The sequence below is a fragment of the Salvia hispanica genome, chromosome 2 (genome assembly GCF_029641045.1).
Source record: "Salvia hispanica isolate PSC_SH4W2 chromosome 2, Shi_PSC_v1, whole genome shotgun sequence".
Lineage (NCBI taxonomy): Eukaryota > Viridiplantae > Streptophyta > Magnoliopsida > Lamiales > Lamiaceae > Salvia > Salvia hispanica.
In genome coordinates this window covers 63,295,622-63,304,806 of record NC_142693.1, presented here as the reverse complement: position 1 = coordinate 63,304,806, position 9,185 = coordinate 63,295,622, and positions in this window count along the sequence as shown.

The window sequence follows — 9,185 nt, the reverse complement described above, 5'->3', positions numbered from 1 at the left end:
TGCACTGCTGGAGGGCGGAGACGGCGTGGATGGCTTGAGGCGATGGGCTAGAACAGAGATAGGAGACAAGTTGGAGGCTTAGAGTTAGTGAAATTTAGCCTTTAGGGTTACAGATTTAGAGTGGAAAACGGAATTGAGAACGGAGGCAGAGAGATTGACAAAGGAGGCGGAGAGGCAGAATTCTATTAGGGTTAGAGTTATATATAAATAATATTTAAATATATTTATATTAAATATAATTCGGTTTTTCGGTTTTTTTTTTCGTCCGAACCGAACCGAACCGAAAAACTGAAATTTTTGCAATTTTAAAACCGAACCGAACCGAAAAACCGAAAAAACCGAACCGAATTTCAAATTTTCGATTTGGTTCGGTTCGGATATTCGGTTTTCGGTTTTTTTGCTCACCCCTACTTAAACGTTTGGATCTTCGCAAAGTACTTCAAAAGGGAACAACGATAAATTGTTTGCAACAAATCCAACGACGAAAACAGGTAAAGATTAAACTAGAAAGCAAAATAACGATTGTATTGCCACTCCGGGCGATGATACTGCTATACTACTACGGCAAACTGGCTGGGACGGTAGAACGATGATTTCTCCGGCAGACTCTTGGACGTCAAGTGACCATAGCTGTGGCGAGGAACGAGAGATTGGATAATGCTGAAGGACTGATCTTCTAGAGAGAATTCTACAAAGTGTGTATGAGAACCGAGAGCTTGCGAACTGAGAACCGAACTCTTTCTCTCTCTCCAAGTGGCTTCTTTTATAGGGAGGCTTGCCCTTACTTTTAGGGTAGACTTCCTTCACGATTTGACTTTTCTGCCCTTGTTAATGATCATCCCAACTATCCTTCTTCTCCATCTCGAGTCTTTTCTCTGGCATGTATCCTGGTCAGTATTGCACCCTTCTAGCGCTCTTTTCACTTGCGTCGCCTGAATCGTCTCCTACTGACTTGGATCCCTTAATCCTGTACACTTGAGCAACTGTTTTGCAGATAATACATGCAATTCACGACATACTGACCAATAACCAAGGCTTAGAATACGACTTATCAAACTGCTCACACTTACTACATGCTTGTCCTCAAGCGTGAAGACAAATAAAAAAGAAATAAGTTGAATTCGAGCCTGGTTACTCCCCCTGACCGACTCTACCTAACTAGACTTAAGACTCTGTCGCAAAGAAAAAAAAAAAAAACAATGACACAAACGCATAACACATATAAATAATTTAAACACATAGAACAGGCTATATTTTCAACCATCCCTCCCCTTGAGATCAGGTGCAATCCGGCCTTAGGCAGCCTTGAACTTCCGCCGCCCCCCTTTTCCTCCCCAGTCAGTACATCCGCTTGTCAGGATCACCCAATCCTAGGCCAAACACTGGGTTCACTCAGTCACTCATTCCTCACAGGGGATGTTAAGACTGTTTTCTCTCAATGCTGAACCACAGATGTTTCAGACTAAGATCTCACGTGCAGCTCCTGAAGGTCTTTAAGGCTTGTAACGGGGCTATTGGTTTGTAATGTTTGGGGTGGTGATTCCTAAGGCTCTAAGGTTCAGAAACTAACTATTTATTTTGATGTGGGAGAACTGCGTGCATTTAGGCTTCTGGCCAGAGCTTCTTCTTTGGCGGGACAATTCTGACATTGGTTTCCAACTGGTCAGTAGCTTCCTTGTGGGTTCGCCACCCTTATTCCTTTTTCCTCCTTTCTCTTTTTGTAGTCAATTGTCTGCGACCATTTTCTTCGATTTTCTTTTGTGTGGCTTTGCCACCCTTATTCCTTCTTATATTTGGACCTAGAATTTTTTTCCAAATTGCTTTTCTCCTTCTTTCTTTGCTTTTCTTTTCTTCAGCTTGTTCCTTTTGTATGTCCTCCTGGGCAGTTGCCTCCTCGCCTTATGCCTTGCATACACACAGTTCCAGTGGCTGATGGGTGATGGGTTGTTTCGGGGTATAGATCAGGTTAGAAAATGGGGCTCTAAGGGTAGGTTTTTTTTTGGGGGGGGGGGGGTTTCCTACTGCCTTTAGGGTTTGCTACACGCGGTCACTTTTCCCTATACATCATGTGCTAGCCACTCTTCTTTTTTTCTGTGTTTAGTGGGAAGTAGTCCCACTTTAGGCTTCTAACTCACCATTTTTAAGAGGGCTTTCGCGTCTGACCTAAGGGATTGGTTATTCCTTCATACTTGCATCATCTATACTGACTAGGGGTTATTGGAGGGGGTGGTTTCTGTGTTTCGGCATGCTTTATCTCCCTCAATTCCCCTCACCGTCAGTTCGAGGCAGTTGAGTTTTAAGCCCATTCATAAAAAAAACAAATAATTCCTAGACCTAAACAAACCTTAAAAATACTAACATGCACTGACTCAAATAACACATATATACATGTCATACTGGCCATTTGCTCCCCCCTCTCCCTTCACAAGTGTCTGCCTAGATACGGGCTGTGAAGTGAAAAATGGGAATGGCTAGTATGACAGACACACATTTATAACAAACACATATTATATCCAAAAACTTCTCACACTTAGACTATGCAATAGGCTAAGTTTGAGAGTTTTATATGTATACATAGATTTGACAAAACAGAACAGAATATTACAAAACATGATATATAAACATATAAACTCCTCACACTTAGACTACGAAGTAGGCTAAGGGTGAGTTAACATGCTTATGACAGAACACACAAAAAAAAACATAAACAAAACACATGCACCGAAGTAGTAGCAAACATTTTACTTCTCACACTTAGACTATTGGATAGGCTAAGTGTTATGAAATGGGGTTTGCTCACATTAAATACACATATAATTCTACCTATACAACAAAAGTAACGAAAAAAACAGAAATAAAAGAAAACTAAAAATTAAAAAGAAAACTAACTGGTCAGTTTGGGGGGAGGGATCGATCAGACATTCCTCCTGCTCCTCCTTGGCGCAGGGGTTTGTGCAGGTGGTTCCTTTAGTTCCTCTTCAGTGGATTCCGGTTGGTTGTCTTCTGCCTCCTCTGGTTCACCACCTTCTTCTTCCTCTGGTTCTGTGGGTTCATTGTTCTGGCCTCCATGGCTACTTGTTCCAGCTCCTGTGCTTTCTTTTCCTCTCGCTAATTCCTTCAGTATGCTCTCCATCAGGGTTGTCAGCTTTGTCATCTCTGCCCGTGATTGTCTGTTCTCCTCCGCTAGTTCGGTTACTGGCCTCTCTAGACTTTCTTGCCTCAGCCTTTGCGCTTGTTCAATTTGCCCAGCTTGCCCCTCCTGACCCTGTTGTGCCCTTCCACCAGGGCTTCTCCCATCGGGTAGAACTGAGGGACTCCTTCTCGGTAGTATACCACGTTTGTGCGGACGAAGAAGGGTATATCGAACAGGCCAGGAGCGTCGACCATGTACATCGGAGATAGGTCGTCTGCCTCTGTTATGATGATGTTGTTGCGCACGAAGGCTCCTAGTATGTTGTGTTAGAGTTTGTATACTAGAAATCACGTTTCGAGTGATTGAATACTGTAAAACTCTTATTTTATTTTCCAATGAATAAAACAGATTATTTTTCTCATAATGTTGTTATGTTTTACATTTAATGGATGTTGATGCATGTTTAAATGTATAAGTTAACTTAACAAAGTCTAAGTCTTTGTTTTAGTAGACCGGTTGTGGGCGTCGTCCACTTTAAGGTAACACGGTCAGTTCTAAACAAAGAAAAAGATAAATTTCACAACCTAGTTGGAATTTGACTATCCATCGAGAAAGGTTGTAATGTCAGTCCGCATATTTCTAAGCCTTACTAAAATAAGATGACATTAGTGTGGTATAGCACTGAACGGATCTAACAGCAAGACTTGCCCTTATGCTATCTACTGAAAGGCGAGGTCTTGATAAATATTTTTTTCTTAATCAATGTAGGTTAGCATTGATCATACGGTATTGATTATGCATTACTTTGACTTATCAAATGGTGCGGATTTTTCGTAACTCAATGATCCTAATATATTGGGTAGTGGTGATCAATATCTAGCGGTGCTAGGATTGCTATTATATTGAATCGTGCGCGAGCTGAGTCTCGTTTGATAATGTCCTCAAGAGGAGCGCGAAACAAGGTTTTATTATTCGGAACCTAGCTAGTTGGAGTTTGATTACTCTATGAATAATAAATAAGCGTTTCATGCTAAGTCCACTCTTGGAATTAATAAGAAGTTAATTAATTAAGTCCATAGCAGATATTAATTAATTAATGGACATTTTTATCTTAAGCGCGGGAAATGAAAGTTAAACGGAAACCCGGATTACTTGTAATTTCGGATTTGGATGGGGAGAGTTCAATATTACTTCCGTAGTGGCTGCTCGTAATATTCCAATTATAACTTATATTAAATTGTGGGTTCAATTTAATTAGTAAAAAGTAAATTGGATAAGCCCATATCCAAAACCTTCCATAGATCCCTGTCTGGGCCCAAAAGGAACTTAATATAAATAGGAGAATAAAGGAGACAAAATGATCACAATTTTTATTCCTAAAATTTTTGAAAATTTCGAAATTCTGCAGCTGAAGGAGATTTCGAATTCTTCACCTTTTCCCAAAAGGGTTTCTTCTGTCTTCTTTATTTAAGTCCTAGTATTCTAGTAGGATCAGCCCACACTGATATTGGAGTACAGTTCGGGAACCGGAGAGAAGATTTGTGGTCTAGTATTCAAAGCGTCACATGGACAAGCAGGTAGCCATCTTCAATTCTTTGGAGAATTAATTAGGTATTTTTCTGCTCCGTAGAAAAGCATGTTTTAGGTTTCAATATTCTTAAAGCATGATTAATTCAAGTTATGAGCATGATACATGTGAGAATTACGCGAATAGATTTTGTCTAAATTTTTGTGTTGGAGCATACATGCCGCGGTAAATGCAAAGGTCGATCAAATTTTCATACTCACCTTAAACTCGGTTGATAATTTACATAAGTAGAAATGTCCTTATATGCCTGTTTCTGCCAAGTCTTAGCATATGTACATCACTTATCCGGAGTTACTCTGTTTATAGAAGAGAATATGAAGTTTTGATGTTTATGATGTATTATTATAGTACTTCTGAAATAATTGATTCTTATTTTTATAAGATTATAGCCAAATTTCTCGAGTGTAAATTATTATATAGGGTCCTGTTAGGTTGAGATTTTTGGGCCTAATTGAGAATTGAGATGCAATCTCAGCCACCCATTCACAATCTTCGCGCGATGTCAACAACTTCTGGTTTATGTCAACAGGGGGGTATTTTTGTCATTTCAGTTCTAAAATGTTTCAGCTGTATTCAAAACACACCGCAAAACTCTCGAACATTTCTCTGAGTTCTCTCCCAAATTTCTTCTACAATTCTGCATCTTCTCTTCCCTTCGTCGCAATTCATCTCCTAATCTTAGACTTCGTTAAGTTTTCTACATCAATTAATTTCCAAAAATGAGGATCGAAGAAATAGTTGAAGTTGAAGCACCAATTGTAGCCAGAAAAAAGCATTCCAAATCGGCGGTCGTTGAAGCGAACTCTTCAGGTTAAGAAATTGATTCAAATTTTAAGTATATTGCTTCGATTTTAGTGTATTAAAACAGATCTGGATTTGTTTTCATCTGAATTCGATTTCTGCTGATTTTTTATTGTTGATCAGCGATGCTAGAATCGGAAGAGAGGGAAATCAACAAGGCTGCTGGAAAAAACGAAAGAGAACATGCATCTGCTTCCAGTTAAGGATTTGTTTAAATTTTCAAGATTATTGACATTTCATACAATAGCTATTGACATAGTTATGATAATAGACTTGTGTTTTCTATAAACAGCATATATTTGTCATTGAGATGATATTGTATACTGTTAACATAGTGTATGCTTGTTTGGATTGCTGTTGACATTATAAACTTTAACAATTATATAAAAGTAATAAGATAATTATGTTTGCTTTAAACATGATATACTTGTTATTGACATAGTGTATACTTATTAGAATCGATGTTGACATAGTCAAATTGACATAATAGTAACCAGATAATTGTGTTTGTTATATATGAGATATACTTGTTATTGACATTGATTTATTATGTACTTTATCTATTGACATAATTTTAAGAATATACATGCACTTGTTGTCGATAGGGTATACTTGTTATTGACATAGATTTATTATGTACTTTATCTATTGACATAATCGTAATAACATACATGCACTTGTTGTCAACAGGGTATACTTGTTATTGACATGATATCGTGTATAATTGATATTGATTTATTCTGTTTGATTTTAAAACAGAGAAAAGAAAAATATCAAAGCAAACTAGGAGTGTTATTGAGATTAGTAGTGTAGATCAAATAAAAAATTTGAAAAAATAAAAGAAAAGTATAGAGGAAATACGAATAAACATCGAAGATGAAGAGATGCACAATGAGAATAAAGAACAGACTCACATAAAGAGGAATGACCTCCTTGTTAACAGAGTTCACCTTAAGGATAAGGCCACTATTCGAGGCCTTCGCCCCGATGTCGTTTGTGGAAAATTACTCAGTATTATTCCTCACTTTTGATATTTTCTATGATATTATCTTCTTTTTCCTTGATTTTGTATTTTCATGTCACAGTTTTTAAGAGGTCATTTTGCACTGATTTACTCAAGTTCTGCTTTGAACGCTTTGAGGTTACTCTGTGGACTTCTGCAAGAGAGTAATTCTGATCTTCATTTATTTCTTTCTTTTCCATTCATGTTTAGTTATTTATGAAAAATGTTTTATGATTTTGAATGCATGATTGCTCAGGCATAACATAGAAGGTGCTTTAACCAATATTACTGATGGGAGTGCAAACAGAAACAAGTTGCTATTCATTTGGGTAAGTAATGCAGTCACGGACCAACTTTGCATCACAAAAAATGATTATAACAATTTATTAAGTTTCCCTAATTACATGAACATGACCAGATGTATCTCCCGATGGAAATGGCGTCACAAGCAGCGGCAGCGACCGCCTCTATGGCTGGGAGCGGCGCTGTAAACGATGGTGGCGCTTGGCTGGACGGAGCCAACGATATTGAGTTCTCCGCGGTTGAATTTCGAACAGACATCGGCGGCGAAGCCCGACCATGGCGAGGCAAAAGCGAGATTGAGCGACAGCAGCGCTGCGGAAGGAACATAGACGGTGAGAGGCGTTGCAGCGGCGCCAGCGGCGAGGAGGTTCGGCGAAGGCAGTGAATTGTTTGCCCGCTGAGTGAAAGAGCGGTGGCGCTCGACGCCCGAAGCGAACCACGCTAACTACGGTGTTGTATCATCGCGAAATCGAGGAGAGAAAGGCGACCTCACGATGCCGCTGTTCTGGCGAAATTGAAAAAAAAAAGAGGAAAAGGAGGAGTAAGAAGAGATACACGCTACTCTTAGGGGCCGTTTGGTAGCTATGTTTCGCCTAGATAAGAGATTAATCTGGGTTTATTTGTGTGTTTGGTAGTTATGTTACCAAACATAGTAGCTCGTGTTTTATTTCCGGCCCGCACAAAGCCCACTGAAAATCTTATGTTTTAGTCATATTTGTAACTACCCAAAATCCTATGTTATTTATCATGGAAGCCTAGTTAAGTTAGCAAAATACAATTTTACCCATCAAAATTTCTAACCCATCAATTTTACTTAGTTGTTGTATTGAAGGACGTCATTTTCCTATTAAATCATATTAAGAATTTTGTTGATGTCAATTTGTTGTTCTAATTATATTACTTTGTTATTTTATTTACATTATATAATATTATAATATTCTCATTATATTACTTTACATTAAATCGTATTATATTCTCATTATATTATATTATACTTATAATTACGTAATACTTGAAGGCAATTGCTTTTATTTTGAACATAAATATACGATGTTGTTCAATCCACAAACGCTTTAAACTTCAAAAAAATTGAACATATAAAATTTGGTACTTGATAAAATATTTTCATATAGAATTTGTCCAAAATAATAATTGATTATTCATAAAATTTGTCCAAAATTATTAATGCTCACAAAAATAGAATACCAAAATAAATATAAGTTTTTTGATATAAAAATGCTAATTTTTGTAAGGAGTTTAGCTTGAAAAGATGTTAATTTTAAACAAAACGATTTTATAGGAATAATTAGGGTAAAATGATGATAGTTTAGTAATTAACTTAAACTAATGAGGATAATTTTGACAATCATAATTTTAATCCTTACTTGTGACTTATTGTACCAAACACTACAATAAGATAACTCACAATTATCTTAATCTACCAAACACCCAATATGTTTAAATTGACTAATCGAAACTATGATTACTATCATAATGGTATCGTGTCTAGTCGAAACATGACATAGCTACCAAACGAGCCCTTATTGTTTAGTTATTAGACTCCAATTTTTGGATTTTAATTTCTCAAGAATTGGGAGTAAAACTTGGACATGAGGTTGGCTATTTTATTAATTTGAAGATTAGCTTTTGGATAGAACTTGAGAATTGAAAGAGAACGAATAGAGTCGTGAATTCTCTGGCTGAGGGGGAAAGAACAATCCCAGTCGGAAAATTCATCGAGGTGAGAAGATAAAAGGCCAGTGGCCAAACGTGAGCAACCACGCCCGGAGAAGAAGGCTGACTACAGCCGAAGAGAAAGCAGCAACAGTAAAGAAAGAAGGAGTTCACAGTTTGTTTGGCCGAGGGGGAGAGGAAGTTTTCGTCCAAACAATCAGATCTGGCATAAGAAAGTGCTGCCGGAATGGCCCGCGAGAAGCTTGCCATGACTAACAGCAGGACATTCGAGTAAGAAGACAAAGCAGACGAAGAATTATCCGGCCAAGGGGGAGAGGTTAGCCCCAACCGGATAATTATTCGAGATGATTGGAGCAGCGCCTATGTCAGAGAAGATAGCTTCGGGCAGAAATAGAAGCAACCGAGAAAGGAGAATCTACTTCCGAAGAGGTGGCAGCCGTGAGAGGCTATGAACACACGTTACAATGGATGAAGCGTTTGGCCGAGGGGAGATATAACCACTGCCAAATGAGTCAATCTCCGATCAAGGAGAAACTTGCCGAGGACGAAGGTGGAGCAGCCAACGTCTGCGCGGCGAGGGGTAGAGAGATTGTGTCGCCACACAACCACTGTGAAGAGTTGGTGGGAATGGGATGTCATCGGGAAAAGACCCATGAAGAAAC